Source organism: Tursiops truncatus, chromosome 9, assembly GCF_011762595.2.
Source record: "Tursiops truncatus isolate mTurTru1 chromosome 9, mTurTru1.mat.Y, whole genome shotgun sequence".
NCBI lineage: Eukaryota > Metazoa > Chordata > Mammalia > Artiodactyla > Delphinidae > Tursiops > Tursiops truncatus.
The window spans coordinates 59,754,776-59,776,237 of NC_047042.1; the positions used below are offsets into that span (position 1 = coordinate 59,754,776).

A 21,462-nucleotide genomic window follows, 5' to 3' on the forward strand; every position below is an offset into this window, starting at 1 on the left:
CTTTAATCCATTTTGAGCTTATTTTTGTGTATGGTGTTAGGGAGTGATCTAATCTCATACTTTTACATGTACCTGTCCAGTTTTCCCAGCACCACTTATTGAAGAGGCTGTCCTTTCTCCACTGTACATTCCTGCCACCTTTATCAAAGATAAGGTGTCCATATGTGCGTGGGTTTATCTCTGGGCTTTCTATCCTGTTCCATTGATCTATATTTCTGTTTTTGTGCCAGTACCATACCGTCTTGATTACTGTAGCTTTGTATTATAGTCTGAAGTCAGGGAACCTGAGTCCTCCAGCTCCTTTTTTCGTTCTCAAGATTGCTTTGGCTATTCGGGGTCTTTTGTGTTTCCATACAAACTGCGAAATTTTTTGTTCTAGTTCTGTGAAAAATACCAGTAGTAGTTTGATAGGGATTGCATTGAATCTATAGATTGCTTTGGGTAGTAGAGTCATTTTCACAATGTTGATTCTTCCAATCCAAGAACATGGTATATCTCTCCATCTATTTGTATCATCTTTAATTTATTTCATCAGTGTCTTATAATTTTCTGCATACAGGTCTTTTGTCTCCTTAGGTAGGTTTATTCCTAGATATTTTATTCTTTTTGTTGCAATGGTAAATGGGAGTGTTTTCTTGATTTCACTTTCAGATTTTTCATCATTAGTGTATAGGAATGCCAGAGATTTCTGTCCTTTAATTTTGTATCCTGCTACTTTACCAAATTCATTTATTAGCTCTAGTAGTTTTCTGCTAGCATCTTTAGGATCCTCTATGTATAGTATCATGTCATCTGCAAACAGTGACAGCTTTACTTCTTCTTTTCCGATTTGGATTCCTTTTATTTCCTTTTCTTCTCTGATTGCTGTGGCTAAAACTTCCAAAACTATGTTGAATAAGAGTGGTGAGAGTGGGCAACCTTGTCTTGTTCCTGATCTTAGTGGAAATGCTTTCAGTTTTTCACCATTGAGGATGATGTTTGCTGTGGGCTTGTCATATATGGCCTTTATTATGTTGAGGAAAGTTCCCTCTATGCCTACTTTCTGCAGGGTTTTTATCATAAATGGGTGTTGAATTTTGTCGAAAGCTTTCTCTGTATCTATTGAGATGATCATATGGTTTTTCTCCTTCAATTTGTTAATATGGTGTATCACATTGATAGATTTGCATATATTGAAGAATCCTTGCATTCCTGGAATAAACCCCACTTGATCGTGGTGTATGATCCTTTTATCGTGCTGTTGGATTCTGTTTGCTAGTATTTTGTTGAGGATTTTTGCATCTATGTTCATCCGTGATATTGGCCTGTAGTTTTCTTTCTTTGTGACATCCTTGTCTGGTTTTGGTATCAAGGTGATGGTGGCCTCGTAGAAGGAATTTGGGAGTGTTCCTCCCTCTGCTATATTTTGGAAGAGTTTGAGAAGGATAGGTGTTAGTTCTTCTCTAAATGTTTGATAGAATTCGCCTGTGAAGCCATCTGGTCCTGGGCTTTTGTTTGTTGGAAGATTTTTAATCACAGTTTCAATTTCAGTGCTTGTGATTGGTCTGTTCATCTTTTGTATTTCTTCCTGATTCAGTCTTGGCAGGTTGTGCATTTCTAAGAATTTGTCCATTTCTTCCAGATTGTCCATTTTATTGGCATAGAGTTGCTTGTAGTAATCTCTCATGATCTTTTTTATTTCTGCAGTGTCAGTTGTTACTTCTCCTTTTTCATTTCTAAATCTATTGATTTGAGTCTTCTCCCTTTTTTTCTTGATGAGTCTGGCTAGTGGTTTATCTATTTTGTTTATCCTTTCAAAGAACCAGCTTTTAGTTTTATTGATCTTTGCTATCGTTTCCTTCATTTCTTTTTCATTTATTTCTGATCTGATTTTTATGATTTCTTTCCTTCTGCTAGCTTTGGGGTTTTTTTGTTCTTCTTTCTCTAATTGCTTGAGGTGCAAGGTTAGGTTGTTTATTCGAGATGCTTCCTGCTTCTTAAGGTGGGCTTGTATTGCTATAAACTTCCCCCTTAGAACTGCTTTTGCTGCATCCCATAGGTTTTGGGTCGTTGTGTCTCCATTGTCATTTGTTTCTAGGTATTTTTTTATTTCCCCTTTGATTTCTTCAGTGATCACTTCATTATTAAGTAGTGTATTGTTTAGCCTCCATGTGTTTGTATTTTTTACAGATCTTTTCCTGTAATTGATATCTAGTCTCATGGTGTTGTGATCAGAAAAGATACTTGATACAATTTCAATTTTCTTAAATTTACCAAGGCTTGATTTGTGACCCAAGATATGATCTGTCCTGGAGAATGTTCCATGAGCACTTGAGAAAAATGTGTATTCTGTTATTTTTGGATGGAATGTCCTATAAATATCAATTAAGTCCATCTTGTTTAATGTATCATTTAAAGCTTGTGTTTCCTTATTTATTTTCATTTTGGATGATCTGTCCATTGAAATTTCAAGTTTTATCCAACTTAACACTCCCACCAACAGGACACGTAAGTGCAAATTTTACTTTGGGCAAAACTGAGTTTTGTCACTATTTTTCTATCTTTGCTGTATCTACCATTGTTCTATATCCTCTTCCCTGTTTAATTTTCTTCTGTTAAGATGTTGTGTGAAAGAAGTTCACTAATCCACCAATATCTCTTGAAATTATAAATTAAAAAGAGGGCAACTGAAGAGTATAATTGAGTATAAATTGAAACTGTGGAGTCGTGTAATGCCAGGGGCATAGGTTAACCACACATGATGATAAAAATAAAACTATTAATTAAGCTTTTCACAACAGCCCTTTGATAGTTCTTTTTATTAGGGTTTTGTGTAATGAGCTTATGCTAATAAAAGTGATATCTCGTATTTTGGAACACTCACTGTGTGCCAGCAGTCATGCTAAGCACAGATACCTCATTTAATGCTTACAACAGCCTTGTCAGAAAGGGATTTTCATCCTTATCTCCATAGATGAGGAAGCTTGAGGTTAAGTGATTTGACCAAGAGAAAACCATGGGTAGGTGACTGAACCAAAATTGTGATTATGAATATTAGGGTTCCTGGCTCCAGAAATTTGATAGTGTACCACCAGAAGATTATAGAGAGGTTATAAAAGCAGAGGTTGATAAGATGTTAGTCTAGGATTTCCTAGTATCAGAAATAGCAAACCCTTTTATCTTAATGGAGCTGATCAGTGAAGCTATCTTATAGTAAGTAGGTTGCTTGATTAGTCATGGGATGCCTCAATAGAGGTTAAACAGAGAGAACAGATGTGTCAAGGACCTTGAGGATCCTCTGTCTCCAAAGGCAGATTGACTGGAAACCTCAAAGCCCAATGAGGGGGAGTAGGACCTAAGTTGAAGGACAGTTTGGAGAAGTTGTAGGGGCTACAGGGTTACAGATTTAGTTAGGCACTTAATTTGTAGCTGAGGAGAATAAGGCCCTTAGTAAACCTCACCTGAGTGTGCCTAGGAGCTTTTAACGCCTCAGATTTGAAATACAGTACTTCAATACTGTAACCAAACTCTATCTTTTCAACCACATACACTATTCTTTTCCATGTACCCTAAGCCCCAGTTAAACAAAATCATTTGCTATATCTTCAAAAGACCTTTGTAGCAATCCAAGGGAATGGATGTCTAGATTATTTTTCCCTCATATCTTTTCTTATGAACATTCTGCCATTCTATAAGACCTTTCAAAATGTCCTTTCTTAGAGAAAGCTGCTTCTGATTGTGCTAAAACCTATTATGAACCACACCCCATAATTAATAATTTATAAATACTTCCTTCATCACACTTAGCCTAATGCCCTTCATTAGTTATTTATTTTCTTGTCTGATTCCATCTAATAGCCTTTAAGCCAGAGGGTGAACTAGTTTTAAGTCATGTCCACAAATTCTTTGGTGTGTCCCCAATCAAGAGGTAGAATACCAACTTCATTTCTCTTGAGTGTGGACTGGACCTCCTAATTTCTAACGAATGCAGCAGAAGTGATACTGTAGGACTTCTGAGGCTTGGTTAAAAAAGGCAGTATGCTTCTGTCTGGCTCTCTCAGGAAGTTTTCCCATGGGGCCAAGTTTTCATGCTCTGGGGAAGCCCAGGCCATATCAGCTGCCAGATAGTTGAGTGAGGAAGGCTTCTAGATGACTCCAACGCCAGCTGCTATCAGATTACATACAGCCATGCGAGAGACCCTGGGTGAGAACTACCTAGCTGAGTCCATTCAGCCCCCAGAATTGTGAGAGATGATGATACATGATATTTGTGTTTTATGCTACTAAATTTGGGGTGGTTTGTTACACAGCAGTCACTAGAGCAGAGACCTCTGCTAGAAACACTGGAGAACATCCACTGGGATGGTCCACCATCTTCATGTTTGGCTGCTTCTCAAGCAGTGCCCATGGCATGTGTTTTTTCTAAATCCTCTGTTGACCAGGGCTCTTACAAAAGCTGCTCTTTGTCTCAGCATCCTGATGCTCTTGGAATCCTTGCAGTTACAAGAAATGTACAGACAACTTTCCAAAAATGGGCAAGCAAAGTTAAATCAATAAAGATACTACTAAATTCAAGCAAGAAGGAAAGTAGTACAAGTTAAAACAGTTGTTGAGGACAGTTAACCTTATTCTCTTTAAGCCCTTCCTGAATGTCAGTGGCTCATTCTAGATATTTGTTAGCCACATACATGCTGCTTAGTTAATATTCATTTTTGCTTAATGTCCTAGGAGCTGAAATGGGCTGTGTATAATTGTTTGGAGCTTAAGGTAAAGCAAAGAAAAAGGTTATTTTAGTGATGGTTCTAATAATTAATCCTTTAGATATTTTAAAATAAAAAATTTTCAGCAAAATACTGGATATTTGTTGTAGGAATTTTCAAAAATACGAGTAAAGCACAAAGGAGAAAACATCATTTGTTTTTTTTGGTATATATCATTCCAGACTCTTACTCTATGCCTGTAGGTTCACGGGATGCTGTTATGTAATATCAGATCATGTTACTCCTCTGCTGAAAATCCTCCATGGATCCCATCTTACTCAAAGCTACAACTGAAGTCTTTACCATGACCTAAAAGACCCTATAACATCTGGAGTGTGTGCATGCATACACAGATGTATGCGTTCCAGTGGCTCTTTCTCTTTAAGTCGTTTCCCCCGCTCTTCCTCCTGTTCCCTTGTGGCCATATTGATCATTTAATGTTCGTAAAATACAGCAGGCAAGCCCCTGCACCAGAGCCTTTGCACTTGCTCATCTCTCTGCCTGTGACCTTCCTTCAGGTCTCACAAGCATCCTCTTCCACTTTTTTTTGCTTTGGTTCAGCTGTTGCCTTATCAGAGAGACTTTCCTTAACCATACAGTACAAAACAGGAATACCTTACCAGCCCATTGAGCTCCCCTCACCCTCACATCTCCTGTTTTCCTTACCCTGCCTTACTCTTTTTCTGTATCACATATTTGACGAATTTGGCCCATGAGCCTTAGTTTGCTGACTCGTGTTCTAGAAGATTTAGGTGTTATATTTAGTCTGTGATCCATTTCCAATTTTTTTTTTTTTTTTTTTTTTTTACTGTGGTACAAAGTATGGGTTGAGGCACTTTTTTTTTTTGTATATGAACAATTATTCTAGCACCACTTGTTTAAAAGGCTGTTCTTTGATTATATTGTGTCAAAAATCAATTATCTGTACATTTGTGGGTTTGTTTCTGGATTCTCTGTTCTGCCTGTTTCTGCCCTTCCCCTGTACTACACTATCTTGATTGCTGTAGCTTTGTGCTTTGTAGTAAGTTTTGAAATGAGGTAGTGTGAGTCTTCCAACTTTGTTCTTTTTTTTTCACCAAATATTTTAGTTTTTCTAGTTCCTCCCTCCCTCCTTCCCCTCCTCTCTCCGTTCCTTACTTCCCTTTTATTACATTGGCTAGGATCTCCAGTGTGATGTGAATGAAAATGCTGAAAGCTGAGAACCTCGCTTGTTCTGGAACTTAAAGGGAAAGCCTTCAGTCTCACTACTAAGTTTACGTTAGCTTAGGTGTTTTGTAGATGCCATTTATAAAATTGAGGAAGTTGCCTTTTGTTCCTATTTCCTAAGACAATTTATCATGAATGGATATTGAATTTTGTCAAGTGCTTTTTCTCTCATCTGTTGAGATGATTATAAGGTTTTTCTTCTTTGATCTGCTAATACGATGAATTTCACTGATTTTTGAATGTTGAACCAACCTTTTATATATTTCTCAATTCAATTTGCTAATATTAGTTAAGGATTTTTGTTTGTTTGTTTTTGGGTTTTTTTCTTTCTATGGCCAGGAAGGATGTTGGTCTATAGTTTTCTTGCAGTATCTTTGCAGGATAATGGAGGTCTCATTAAAAGACGTTGAGACGTGTTCCTTCCTCTTTTATTTTCTGAAAGAGTTTGTGTAGAATGGTGTAAAATTTCCTTTGTGCTCCGCTTTAGCTGTATCCCACAAACTGTGATATGCTGGTTGAAAACAAGGTTGGTTGAAAACAAGGATGGGGGCAGACTATATTGGTAGTATAAATAACATTTATCACATTAGACTTGAGCCCACTGCTTGTCTCTCGAGGCAGACAGATTCCCTGAGTGAAGACAAAGAATTCTTCCAAAGCAGGCTGAAGAGTCTCTGAAGAGAACAGACTGACCATTGCCACCAGCATAGCGCCAGTATCTGTTCCCACTCCTAATGAGCTTATAATGTTTGTACAGTAATGATTTCAGCAGAAGTATTTTGTTGACTTGAGGTTAGGTTCCAATTTTTATAAGACTGAAGGGTTGGGGTTAATAAATGTGAGGAAAATTCAAATATCATAAAAGACCTGCCATCCGATGCATATAAAGTAACAGCTGTCGCTTTAAATTCTTGTCAATGAGGTCAGGTTGGGGGTGAAAATAATCTAGGAGTCAATCAGATGTAGAGCAGTAACTGGACTGAGAAGAACACATGAGGGGTTTTGCCTTTTCTTATACCACAGAGACAGTGGGAGAATGAAAATACAGCAGTAAGAATTGTGAAAGCATTCTGTGAAAACATTAGGTGATACCTAGGGGGCACCAAAGTACGGTAACAAATAAGATTAGCAGTAAAGAAGAAAATCTGAGATATCAGGAAATTAATCTTATTCCACCATGTTGGGTGGAGGCTGTCTACTTTGTCGTCATCTCTTTGATCTGAGGACCTTGGGTTGGCAGTCTTCATCTGAAGATCATCTGCTCCTAGAGGATTGTTAAGACCCGAGCTTAAGATCTCCTGGAAAGGTCTGTTTCATCAGGACTCAAAGGTATTGATAATTTTTTCTCATATTAAAACATTTTTAAAATTTCTATTATGATTTGTATGTTTTTGTTCTTTTAGCCCTAGTTTTGAAAATTAAAGAGAGCTCTCAAAATACTTTTAAGTTAGTTAAAATTCAAATTACCAAACAAATTATTTCTACTTTTCTTCCTTTTATAATGTGAAGAAGCAAATCACAAGTTACCTTGTAATCATTACAGGATACCCAAAAAACACTGAGTTGTAAAAGACACATTGGAAGTTTTAGTATTCTCAAATTGGGAAAGGCAAAAATAAAGAAGATTGACAAGGAGACAAGATAGAAACATAGTAAGAAGTATCTAACTGCAGTTTTTACAAGTTGACAATGTAAAAACAGCAGCAATAAGTGATGATTATAGGAAACTTTAACACAGTTTCTTCTTTTTGAAAAAATTATTTAAGAGTATGCCAAAAACACATAGATTTCACAATATTTTTATCTTTAAGAAGAAACTACTACCTGGGCACAAAATAAGTTGGGTCATTTTACAGAAAGAAAACCCTAATTTTAATTTGATTCTTGCGTTATATCACCCAAATAATGATTCACAGTGAAGGCTCTGTCTGCCTTTCATTAATGCAACTTTCTAAAGCCTTCCTAAATATTTGTTAAGACATATGTAAACATGTAATTTAAAGTGTTAGTTCTCCTTTAAAATAGGATTACCTATTACATTGAATTTACCATCTTAGTAAAATGAACAGTTTCAATGATAAATGGTTAAACCATATTCATTATCTGATGTGTATGAGATGTATTATTTTGTTACTATACTATAATATAGTCTCAACCATTTTATTAGTTACTGCCTTAACCAAAATAACTCATTTTATTTTCCTCCAAACAACTAGAATACATAAAACCAAAAAGTGTTTAAATTTTTTTCTCCATGCATGGCTGCACATTTTGTATCTTTTACAGATTTTAAGATTTTGCAAAAATAAATATTTTCCAATGCAACTGCACTTACTCTTTAGTCATTCTATAATTTTAAAAATAGGAAACAAGCATAAATTAAAACCATATTACATGACCAGCATTTTGTATCTTTTTCTTAGAAATTGTCAAGGTATCCAAAGATTGTTTATTAATTTAGCTCAATTTAATATTATCCTAAGTTATTAACAAAGTTAACTATGGATTGGGAAGTTGCAATTTAAGTGTACACATTAAGTCTTTATAAGGTTTGTAGCATAATAAGAATTGCACATGACTAAATCAACTTGACCTAAAATGCAAGCGATTTAGAAAAGTTCAAATCATAAAAACGTTAAATCCAAGTCTTATACAAACCAGTACACTGCACTAAGATGATTTTTACGTGATGGTACATCAGTGAGAAGACCGAGAGCTGTTTTTAAACTGAAGTCATTCCAATTTGTCCAGAGGGATATGATCAGGAATATTACGTGAACTCTTTTCTAGTATTAACTCTTTATTTCTGATATACGATGAACCTCTGCATCCATAAACCAAAAATTTATATTATGTCAAAAGTTTTAACTTTCTGGCTTTTTGAATCTGATAGGCTAGCATCTAATGCCATTACTCAAACTAACAATTAACTTTTTTCTCTTGTATTAGTTTTAGCAAGAAAAAATTGAAAAGGCAATATGTGTAAAGCTTGAGACTTTAAAAAATTTTACTCGAATTTTATCTGGACTAGATGAATATGTGAGTAACAACAGATAACTTTTTGATTAATTTTTAAAAAATAATTCCTAGGGAAAAGAGGTGGGGGAGGAGGGAGCCAGCTATAGGCAGATGAGATGGGAAAAGTTAATCTACTATCTGGTAATTATATAATTCTGAAAAGTATAATTTTATATTTATAGAAAGAGCTGTAGGATTTATAGTACAACCTGTGTCCATTTGAAAGGATTGTTTCTATCCTTCTGTCAGAGATAATCATCTTGTTGGGCCAAGAGAATCATTGGGATTTGGATGCTACAGTTTCCCTTGGGCCCCCTTTATGATCGCCTAGAGGCTTCTAGTTCTTCCTCTTTTTGGCTAGAATGGGAGAATTTTCCAGTGGTTTACAGTGTCAAGTTCTTGCATCTCCTGGACCCATCGATGGAAAGAAGTGCTTGAATGAGGTCAAGAAAGTTTGGAGTATATGGGCCAGGACAGGACTTGGGAAGTCCTTAATGATGGCACAATGATCTGAATATAACCTGGATTAGAAGTTGACATATTAGGGACTTCTTCATATAAAGGTTGCAATTTTAAGGGACTCTGAATTATTATGGATCATTCCAAAGATGGAAAAGGAGAGAAGAGAAAGGCAAGATAACAAACTGGAAAGTGCAGAACAGGGTTTAGGTGAATCCACAGGTGAGGCAGATTTTTAATTTTTTACATTTTATTGGTCTAGGGAAAGAGTCTTTTAGGGAAATTTTAGAATGTGGACTGTATTTAGAAGCCTCTCCTACCAATTTTAGCTATATTTTAAAGTAACTTTATACTCACAAAGAATTGCAAAAAATAGGACTGAGAATTCCTGTGTCTCTTCACCCAGAATTCCCCAGATGGCCCAGTGGTAAGACCTTATATAACCATAGTTCCTTATCAAAAACAAGAAGTTGACAGTGGTACAGTGCTTTTAACTAACTACAGACTTATTCAATTTTTACCAAGTTTTACACGCATTCTTTTTTTTTAAATGTATAGTTCTATGACATTTTATCACATATATAGATTCCTATACCTACCACAACAATCAGGATACACAACGTTCCCATTGCCACAAATAAATTCTCTCATGCTAACGTTTTTATAATCATACCTTCTCTATAGTTGTAACCACTGGCAACCACTGATCTGTTCTTTCTCACTATAATTTTGTCATTTCAAAATGGAAATTTATAATTTCTATAAATGGAATCATACAGTGTATAACCTTTTGAAATTGGCTTTTTTTACTCAGGATAATAGCCTTGAGATCCTTTCAATGTATTGCAGGTATCAATAGTTCCTTCCTTTTTATTGATGAGTAGTATTCCTTTTTATTGATGAGTAGTATTCCATTGTATGGATGTACCAAAGTTGATCCATTCACTTTTTGTAGGACATTTTTGATTGTTTCCAGAGTTCAGATTATGAATAAAGCTGCTGTAAACATTCATGTACAGATTTTTGTGTGGACAGATTTTTGTGTTTTCCTTTCTCTAGGATAAATACCCAGGAGTATGATTGCTGATTCTTATGGTAAGTCTATGTTTAACTTAATAAGACACTGCCAAACATTTTTCCAAAGTAGATGTATCATTTCGTATTCCCACCAGCAATGTATGAGAGATCCAGTTGCTCTGTATCCTCACCAGCAGTTGGTATTGTGGATTTTTTCATGCCATTCTAGTAGGTTTCTAATTGAATTTTTTGTTTTCTACTCTTGTATTTAGAGAATTCCTTATATCTTATGAAAACAGGTCTCACATGAGAACTGTGAATTGCAAATGTATCTCCTAGTTCATATCTTATATTTTCATCCTCTTAACAGGGTCTTTCTCATAGCAAAAGGATTTGATATTGATAAAATTCAATTTGTTGGTATTTTTCTTTTATGATCATGATTTTGGTGTCATGGCTAAGAACTGTACCTAACCCATAAGATTCTTTCCTATGTTGTTTTTTAAAAGATTCATGATTTCACTTTTCACATTTATATCTATGATCCATCTTGAGTTAATTTTTGTGTCAGATGTGAGGTTTATGTTGAAGCCTAAAAATGTACAGTTATTCTAACACCATTTATTGAAAAGCCATTTTTTCTCCTTTGACTTGCTTTTGCCCCTCTGTCAAAATCTGTACTTGGTGGGTTATTTCTGGCACTCTTTTCTGTCCTGTCCCTCTACCAATACTACATTGTCTTTTTATATATATATATATAAATTTCTAAAATATTTATTTAGTTAGTTGCACCAGGTCTTAGTTTCAGCACATGGGCTCCTTAGTTGTGGCATGTGAACTCTTAGTTGTGGCATGCATGTGGGGTCTAGTTCCCTGGCCAGGGATTGAACCCGGGCCCCCTGCATTGGGAGCGTGGAGTCTTAACCACTGCACACCAGGAAAGTCCCCTTCTTTCTGAAATTTTTTGTTTTGTTTTTATATTTCCATATAAATTTAGAAAGCTTCTCTATGTCTACAAAAAATCCTTCTGAGATTTTGATAAAAATTGCATTAAGCCTGTAGATCAATTGGGGGAGACTTGACATCTTTAATGTGTTAAGTCATTTTTCAATCCATAAACACAGTAGATTTCTCTCTTTATTTAGGTCTTTAAAAATATATTCATCAGAGTCTTGTAATTTTCTTCATACTAATCCTGTGCATCTTTTGTTGGATTTAGACTGTAGCATTTCTCATTTTTTTGTGGAGCAATTGTAAGTGGTTTTGTGTTTTTAATTTCATTTTTGATATGTTTGTTGCTAGTATATAGAAATTCAATTGATTTTTGTGTGTGAATCTTGTATCTTGCAGACCTGTAAAGCTCAATTTTAAGTGCTTTCCTCTCTTCTGTTTCCTGGAAGAAATGGTGTAAAATTGCTGTTATTTATTCTTTCAGTGTTTGATACAATTAAGCAATGAAACCATCTGGCCCAGAGATTTCTTTATCAAAAGGTTTTATACTGTGGATTCAATTTTTTTAGTATTTACAAAACTATTCAGGTTATCTGTTTCATTTGGGGTGAGTTTGGAGAGCTGTAGCTTTTGAGGAATTTGTTGATTTTATCCAAGTTGTCGAATTTATGGGCATAGAGTTGTTTTCCCTTATTATCTTTTTAATGTCTGCTGAGTCTGTAGTGATATTTCTTCTTTCATTCATGATGTTGGTAATTTGTCTCATCTCTTTCTTGTAGATAGAAAAATACTTTTTTATCTATTGGGTCAATTTCCTTTAAATCGTGTATAGACTACTTACATTTAATGTAATTTTGGTATGTTAGGATTTAAGTCTGCTAGTTTGTATTCTCTTTGTTCTTTCTGTTTTTCATTGATCTTTCCTACCTTCTTATGAGTTACTTGAACATTTTTTTAGTATTCCATTTAAATTGATTTACAGTGTTAATAAGTGTATCTCTTTGTATAATTTTTAGGTGGTTATTGTACATTTGCATAAATAAGTTATATGTAGCAGTCTACCACTATCTGCATTATGCCACTTCAAATGGAATGTAGAAACAGACCATTGGATAGTTGGGATTTTGTTTCCTTTTCGTGCTAAAGTGCCTGTCAGATGAATAACATTGTTTATGTCAGATTTCTCCAAAGTGACCATTGCAATACCTAATTGTCCTTGATGAAATTATGCAACTTGGAAAGATGTGTACATGATTTAGCAATGTAACAGGTATCATGAAGGAAAAGGTATTTGGCCTGAAGGGAATGCAAACTTAGACTAAAAAGTTCTCATGAGGATTATTGCATTGATTATGTGCTTGTGCAACTGCATGTCTCCAGAATATGGTCATGGACCAGATTGCCAACTGAGGGCTGGTTTTAAAACAAGAAAAAGAAAAACGCAGATCTAGGAAGACACAACTATAGAAAGTAAGTCTTAAAATATCTTGAAAGGTGACTGTTGTGGGTTGAATTGTTTGCCAAAAAGTTACGTTGAAGTCTAAACCCCAAGGTACCTGTGAATGTGAGATTATTTGGAAATAGGGTGAAGTTAAGATGGGGTCATACTGGGTTAGGATGGGCCCGAAATCCAATGGCTGGTGTCTTTATAAGGAGAGGGAGATTTGGAGACACACGAAGAGGAAAGTAGGCCATGTAATGACAGAGGCTGAGATTGGAGGGCTGCAGCTATAAGCTAAGGAAGACCAAAGATTGCAGCAACCACCAGAAGCTAAGAAGGATTCAAGTAATACAGTGACCCAAGGCAGAGTTTGTTCTAAGGATGCAGGGCTGATGAGATGAAATGTTCTGAACTTAGCAGCCATCAGAACCAGCCTCACTGACAATTTATCTGGTATGTGTCCCTCACTATAGGCTTTTCTCTTATAGAGGAGTAATTGTCAAGAAAGTGGGGACACAGTTTTTGAGGCACTAGCCTGCTGTGTTCTCCCCTTTGCCTGGCAAAGAATAAAGCCACCCTTTCTTTATCCTCCAAAAAAAAAAAAAAAAAAGTGGACAACTGGGCAGATAATAGGAATGCTGAGTTAAATGCTTAGCAGCCGAATTTTACCAAGGATCAGTACAAGATCAGAATTCCAAAGTCCCAAGAACCAAATATAAGGCTAACATTGAAGGACTCAGCAAATTATTTGGAACTCACATTCAGCTGCAGTTGTCTTGGCAAGGACGGCCTTGAGACTGGAGATTCAAGGAGTTTGAGATTTCCACACTATTTCTAAGTCAAGCATGGTTTGTGTCAGGGAAGGGTCTAAGCCAGATCTCAGGAAGATCCACTGTTGTCAAAGCTCACCAGCCAGAGTCCACCATGAACAGAACTGAGGTCAAAGTGAGGTTTTTTTAGCTAGGTGAGGACCTGAGGGGCATCCTTATAAGAGGTTTTGGACTTGTGATTCAAAGAAGGGTTAATAAAAGTGGAGGCTGGTAGTGATTTGGGTGCTGTCAGGAGCTTGGGGCTATTCAGTGATTGTGTACCTTGGTAATTTTATCTAGGAGTCAGTACACTTAAAGCAGAGCTAGAGTTACTGTTGGCAAAAAAAAAAGAAAAGTCATGTCAGAAGCAGGAGGTATATAATTACTTTTGTGGCTTTGTCTGTCTCTTGTTTGAGACATGTTCACTGAGTGGTTGTGCTCTGTCTCAGTCCACTGTGTTCACAGAGCTGCCTTTTCTGATCATTGTTGACATATTGTGACCATTGTTTATATTTAGATGGGACTGTTTAGCCTTTCTATTAGTAGCCAAGGCTCTTTTTCCTTTTCTAGGGGCCTGGCCTGGAGACAGCATTTATCACTTCTGCCTACATTCCATTGGTTAGGACACAGTCATGTGGCTACACCTAAGAGGCTGGGAAGTAGATTTTAGCTGTGTGACAGAAGGAAATGTGAATTAAGTTTAGTAATTACATAACACTCTTTTTGTTGTTCTTCTTTTAAAACAATATTTTCTCTCTTTATCCCCATTCCCACTCCCATAAGACATACACCTTATTATTTAATATGTGTCCTTCAGATCTACCTTCCATATATTTAGATTCTATAGATTTTTATGAATCTTTGAAAGATGCATAGGATTGCTTTGAGTGCATTCTTAAAATGTAAATAAATGTTCATTGTATATCATTCAATGATTATTATTGAAAATTAATGATTATTAACTTTTTACTGTGTTTTTGAGATCTGTGCTGCTACATAAACTAATTTATATCTCCTGATTGCTTCAAAATATTACATTTTATTCATATTCATTTGACATTTTCTTATCATTTCACCAAGTACAAAACGTCAAAAGCTTTACTAACTTAATTCGTCATATTTATTCTTCCAGTTATAAAGCACCCCTTAGTGGCTTAAGATAATGACAGTCATTTTACTCACAGATCTGCAGTTTGGACTAGGATTGTCAGAGACAGCTCATCTCTGCTCCATGCAGTATTAGCTAGTGCTGGGAGCTTCTCAGCTGGTTGGGGCTGGAGTCAACTGAGTGCTCAGTCACATCTGGTGGTTGATGTTGACTGTTTGCTGGGGCTGTTTGCCGGAGCACCTACACATAGCATGTCCATGTAGCTGCTTGGCTTCCTCACAGTGTGGTGGCTTGGTTCCAAGGGCAGTTGTCTTAAGAGAGCAAGGCAGAAAGGAGTGCATGAGTTTCTTGTGACCTTGTCTCAAAGTCACGTAGAGTCACTTCCACTGTACATTCTTGGTCGAGGAGGACACAGAGGTCTTCCTAGGTTCACAGGTAGAAGGTGTAGACCCCACCACCCAGTAGAAGAAACATCAATGTTACACAGTCCAAAAAAAAAAAAAAGGGCACGTGGAATGGGATATATTGTTGTATCCATCTTTAGGAAAGACAATCTGCCACATTTGTGAAAATTAAGAATCTGATTTGGATATAAAACATGATTTTGAGACTAATTAGCAAAGATTTTAACTGTAAAAATACAACTTTTTAATAGTCCAAATACACTCTTTCCTTTTGGACCAAGTACTAGACTGTGGCCAACAAACTCTTGCTCCCTGTATCCCTAGACTTTTTCTCTAAAGTTATCAATATCTTTCCCCCCGGTCCTTATTTTTTATGTGATCATTGTAACAGATGAGATCAGCCACTTCCTAGAACATGATTACAAAACCTATGCACACCTTGGGTGTCATAAAGAGAAAGTGATTTTTTTTTTCCTTCAGAAAATACATCTTATGAGAAAGAAATAGTAACTAGTTCTCAGGCTTTCTCCTTTTGTTTTGTGCTGCTGACCAGAGGATCTTTTATGTGCTGGATATTCTGATTCGATTCGATGCCCTCAATACACAATGTGACTATTCTGAAAGCTTATTGTTTCCATCACTAGAAAGTAGATCCATAATTTTTGTGGTTCTCATGCTTTTTTCTCCAACCTGTTCTCTCCTGAGACTCCATTAAACATGATGGTGCTTGAGGAAAGCACTGCCAAAATAGCTGTCTGCTTTTCTCTTTTTAAATTTTGTTTTGTTTTTGTTTTTTGCGGTACGTAGGCCTCTCACTGTTGTGGCCTCTCCCGCTGCGGAGCACAGGCTCCGGACGCGCAGGCTCAGCGGCCATGGCTCACGGGCCCAGCCGCTCCGCGGCATGTGGGATCCTCCCGGACCGGGGCACGAACCTGTGTCCCCTGCATCGGCAGGCGGACTCTCAACCACTGCGCCACCAGGGAAGCCCTGTCTGCTTTTCTTAAGGTGATAGGATGTGAGGAGAATGGGGAAGTGTTCTAGCAATCAGTAGGCCTAGGAGAGGTTGTAATTGAGTTCACCTAGGCCTATCAAGTCTTGATTTCTATACATCATTTTAGCCATATCCCTCAAAATCCAGAAAGACTGTAGCCAGGTAGATGATAATGCATAGCATAGCAGTGCTTCCCTTTTAGATAAAGTTTTCACCAAAGCAGAAAATCACAGGTAAAACAGTAAGGTGGGCCAATCAAGTCCATCCCTCTTTCTTCTTGAATCTCTAGGCCAAGATGAGGTCGGTCTTGGGCTTTTGTTTTCCCTCATTTGTTTGTTTAGTGGAAATTTTCAAATGTATACAAAAGTAATGAGAATACAATAGTGAACTCCCATGTACCCATCCCCTAACTTTAGCAATTATCAGCCCAAGGCCAATCCTGCAATGTATGTTCTCCACCTTCCTTCCCCAAATGTATTTTAAATGCATTATTTTAAAGCAAAACCTTGATACAGTTTCATCTGTTAAGTACTCAATATGTATGTGTAAAAGATAGAGACTCTTTATAACCACAATAACATTATCACACATTTAAAAATAAGCAATTCTGGAGGCTGTTGAAACATGCAAAAGGTGTATTTGTAATCGAGGAGCATGAAGCAAAGTTACATAACATGAAAAAGGAAGTTTTAGTTTCCAAAGTCCTGGAAGAGGTTCCAGTTCAGCAGGTCTGTCTGACGTTGAGAGCTACACCCGGTCTTTCTGTCCTTCTAATAAATCCCCTCCTTTTGTGATAAGACTGATTTGTTAGACTTTCATGATTTACACTTGGAACTGTCACGACAGTCCTCCTGCTATGTAGATACCTTAATGTTGCTCTTTATTTCTCTCCAGATTCTTTGATTTCTCACACTACTCAATTTAGTTATAATAATAATGCCATCAGCTCCCATTTATTGAATGCCTATCACGTGCCAGACACTCTACCAAATACTTGACATTTAAACCTCACAACAACCCACTGAGGACGGTAATTTCCCTATTTTGTAGAGGAAGAAATAAGAATTTACATGGATTAGGTCATTTGCTCAGGTTACACAATTAATAAGAACCAAAATCCTACCCAGATCTTTCTACTCCTCAGTCTGTTTTCCCACTCTGCCATGCTGGACCTGACAGGCATGATTTTTGTTTCCTAAAAATCCAATACAGTTCTATAGCATCAAGCTGTGAGTTGTTCATCAAACCGTTTTCTCCTATTGCTAGGCACATGACTAGACTCCTTCACTGCAGTTAGGCTTGGCCACATGGTTGAGTTCTACCTATAAAAGGTGAACAGAAGAGTTATGCCCTATTTCTTGGCCAGGCCCAATAAAATTTCCCATTTGCTGTCCTCTATGCTCTGCTTCTGCTATTTAGTTTATGGGGCCTAAAGTGACCTTGGAAGCCACATGTTGACGATGGCAAAAACCGACAGCCTGGGTCCCTGACAGAGGCCCCTGCCACCAATCTCAAATCTCCTTGAACTATTTATATGAGCAGGAGATAAACTTCTGTTGTATTTAAGCCATTATGTATTTAGGGGTCTATTTATTACAGTAGTTAGCCTTCCTTAATTTTTATGTACTATTTCAATTATGCTTTCCTGGGTAACAAACACCTCAAAATTTTAGTGGCTTAAAACCACAGTCTTAACTCATGATTCTGTGAATCAGAAACTTAGGCTCTTGCCTATACTTGTTCATGCAACTACAATCAGCAGGTGGGTCAGCTGGGGGCTGACTGGTCTAGCATTGCCTGCCTCACATGCCTGGAGATAAGAATGGCTGCTGGCTGGACCACGTGTCTCCAGCAGGTTTGCCTGGGGTTATTCACGTGGTAGTGGAAGTGTTCTCTGCAGCAAGAGCGGGCAAGCCCCGATCTGCAAGTACTTTTCAGGCTTCTGCTTGCGTGTGTTTGCCAGTGTACCATTATCCAATGCAAGTCACAGAGGTAGAGGGAAATGTAATTTATTAAGGAGCATTTACTGCAGCACTCTCCCATATATACTAACAGTACTAATGCACAAATTAGGCAAATCGTTCACATATGTACAACAGCTCAGTCGCATATTTGACAATAGAGTGCAGCTTTTTTTGTTTTTTTTCTATTAATTTTTGGCTGTGCTGGGTCTTCGTTGCTGTGCGTGGGCTTTCTCTAGTTGCGACGAGTGGGGGGCTACTCTAAGTTGCGGTGCAAGGACTTCTCATTGCTGTGGCTTCTCTTGTTGAGGAGCACGGGCTCTAGGCACGCGGGCTTCAGTAGTTGTGGCGCACAGGCTTAGTTGCTCCGTGGCATGTGAGATCTTCCCGGGCCAGGGCTCGAACCCATGTCCCCTGCATTGGCAGGCGGATTCTTAACCACTGTGCCACCAGGGAAACCCTAGAGTGCAGCTTTAAGGCTGTTTTCATAACCCTTGAATCAAGTTGTAATATCGGGGTTGGTTTTAATAAAAATTATATTGATTTTGTTTTAAAATTACATTTCAGGTTTATATATAAGAAGTGAAATATTTACCAATACATGATAAATTCATAGCATTGGCACTATAACAGAGATGTTGTAGCTTATGGCCTAAATTTACCTGAGGTTTAATGAATCCAATTTATCAAGATCCTATGGATTTGTAGCCAAATCCATACTTTAAAACAGTCTTTAAAGGGTTAGTTTCACCCTTATTTAGAGTAACTTGTAAGAAAATGATTAAGTTCTAAGTTCAGTACTTCTTCACTTTCCTTAACTTTTCCTTTATTAGGCCACATTTAACCACCTGTAAGGGCAGAATGCTTTCCTCCACTGCTCAGGGCAAAGTACTCTGCAGTGCCTTACCTCCACAATGCTATTGATATGGTGGTTAAAGGCCTGAGTTCTGGAGCCAGAATGTGCAGGTTCACATCCTGTCATTTCTGCTTGTTGTGTGACCCTGGCCAAGTTAACTACTCGGTACCTCAGTTTCTTCACCTATAAAATGGGAATAATTACCACAACCTAACTCATAGGGCTGTTGTGAGGATTAAATGAGATAAAGTATCTAAAAAAGCCCTTAGTTCAGAGCCTAACCCAGGTTATAAGAGGTCATACTGATTTTCTTTTTAAATTTCAGCTTTCTTGAGGTATAATTGACAATTTTATTTTTACTCTTCAGACCTATATATGAGAATGAAATATTTACAAATACATTATAAACTTAGGTTTGTAGGAGATTGCCTATTTTCTTAGGAGATGCATGCTAAAATATTGAGATAAAGTCTCATTTGAAAGTTGTATAGCAACTTTCAAATGCTATACAAAAAGAAAAAATATGTGGAAAATATAGAACGTTAAATATGGTGCCATGTTAATACTTGTTAATATATGTAGGATATGAATGTTCATTGTATTTTGTCAAGTTTTCTGTAGGTTTGAAATCTTTCGTAATAAAACTTGGAGGTAGGATGGAAATACTTTCCCCAGTTCTCTCAGTGTCTCATTTTTCTTTTCATTTCTTCTTCCTCCCTCTGTTATCTCCCCCAAATTGTCTCTCATATCTCTCCCTTGCAGGGCCCCTTGTCTCTCCTCATCTACAGGTTATCTCTTTATTATGTACGTGTTAATAGCCACAGCTTAGTGTAAGTGGTTAAACATACAAACTCTGGAGCCGGACTGTCTGTTAGAGTATCTGCCATCTCACTTATTGTGCGACCTTGGGCAAGTTACTTTAAACTCTCTGTAGCTCAGTTTCCTCCTGTGGTTATCGTAAGGAGTAAAGAAACAATGAGTATCTATAAATGATTAGAAGAGGGTCTGGTATATTGTCAGCCTCTGTAGGAATTTGCCATAATGATAATAATAATCTCTTGGTGTCCCTCACGTCTTTCCTTCTGTTCAGTGGTGATAGGCCCTGGAGCCTTCCTCCTGAGGAGAGGGAGTTGGGAGAAGACTGCAAATGCTTCTTACTTAATACCTTTTTTTTTTTTTTTTTCCCTGAACACAAAAGGAATTGAAGTGGGCAAAAATCCTCCTGAAAAATGTTTCCACGTTTAGAATAAATATGTTCTACTCTGTTTTTGCTTTCTGATTTCCCCCTGAAAAGATAATTATTTAACAGTAAAACCTTGCATTAGCCCTGGACGTTGGTAGTGGCATCAACACCTTACCCTTAACCTCACAGGCCCATCTAGTCTGCACTGTCTTCTCCTTTCTCACTCTTGAAATGGCACAGCCCTTCTTCCTGTATGAAGGTCAGCCTCTCACCTGTGCTGGAGATCCCAGCCTCCTCATCTTCTGAGGAACCTTGCATTCTCATTTACTCCTTCTCTCTTCTGTACTCACCTCTCCCTCCCAATTACGTCTTTTCCATGAACATTTAACTCCTTCTCATCTTAAGTTGGACGAGGGAACCCTCCCTAGATTCCATCTCCCCTTTGAGCTACTGTCTTATCTTTTCTGCTTCACATGATATTTCTTGAAAGAGATTCTCATTTTCCAGTTACTTCTCAGCCCACTCCAGTGGCTTCCCTGCTGTCAGTTTAACAAAACAGCTGTTACTAAGGTGACCCATAAACTGTATGTCACTAAATCCTCGGGCATTTTTTAGGACTAACGTTATTACTTTGACTTACAAAAACATTCAGCAGTTCGACTGTAATCTCCTTATTGAAACCTCTTTATTCACCATTGGCTGTTTGTTGTTCTGTGAATAATAAAGTACTGTGTCTCTGACCCAGGAGTCTCAGGTCTCATGCTAGCATCCATGAAACAGTGTCTGACTTATTAAATAACTTGTGAGTGGACTAAAATACAGTCCCAGACTCGACACTAACCATCATATTCCTAGCAGCCCCACAGTGCCTGGCATGAAGTAGGTGTTCAGTATTTATTTGTGAGATGGCTGGATGGACGGATGGACTTTCTCAGCTCTGCCAAAACATTGCAGGGATAAGACCTTTCAGAAGAGCCAACCAGGTTCTGGGATTGTGAGGGAGACAGCTGAGAGAACGCGAACATTAATTTGATCTGAGGTTTCTCTGGGTTTATGTGTCTAATTGGAGAGTATTTTGATCAGCCAGCGTCTCTTCTGAAATGTAAACCATCTGACAGAGGTAATCCTATTAATTCCATTTTATTCTGAATTAGTTGAGTTGGCGTAATGTTCTAATATTTAGCTGAGTGTAGCGGTGGTGCGTGGGGAGGGCTGATGTGGGAGGTCGGCAGCCTGTGGTGGGCAGAGGCCTGGGTTCTCTTTCGAAGGGGGAATTCTGGATATTCCTGGGTTTCTTAGAGAGGGTGTGCAGGTGGGGG

At 37.5% G+C, this 21,462-nt stretch overlaps 1 long non-coding RNA gene across 3 annotated transcripts in view; it reads left to right on the forward strand.

Moving 5' to 3' along the window:
* Positions 1–2,352: 2,352 nt before the first annotated feature.
* LOC117313602 (uncharacterized) overlaps positions 2,353–21,462 on the forward strand; it is a 59,318-nt gene continuing 40,208 nt past the window's right edge. For all 3 annotated transcript variants that reach the window (XR_004528146.2, XR_012334023.1, XR_004528150.2), the window contains exons 1-3: positions 2,353–7,274; positions 8,895–8,984; positions 10,482–21,455. This is a non-coding gene — a long non-coding RNA (uncharacterized lncRNA). The remainder of the gene's footprint in view (positions 7,275–8,894; positions 8,985–10,481; positions 21,456–21,462) is intronic.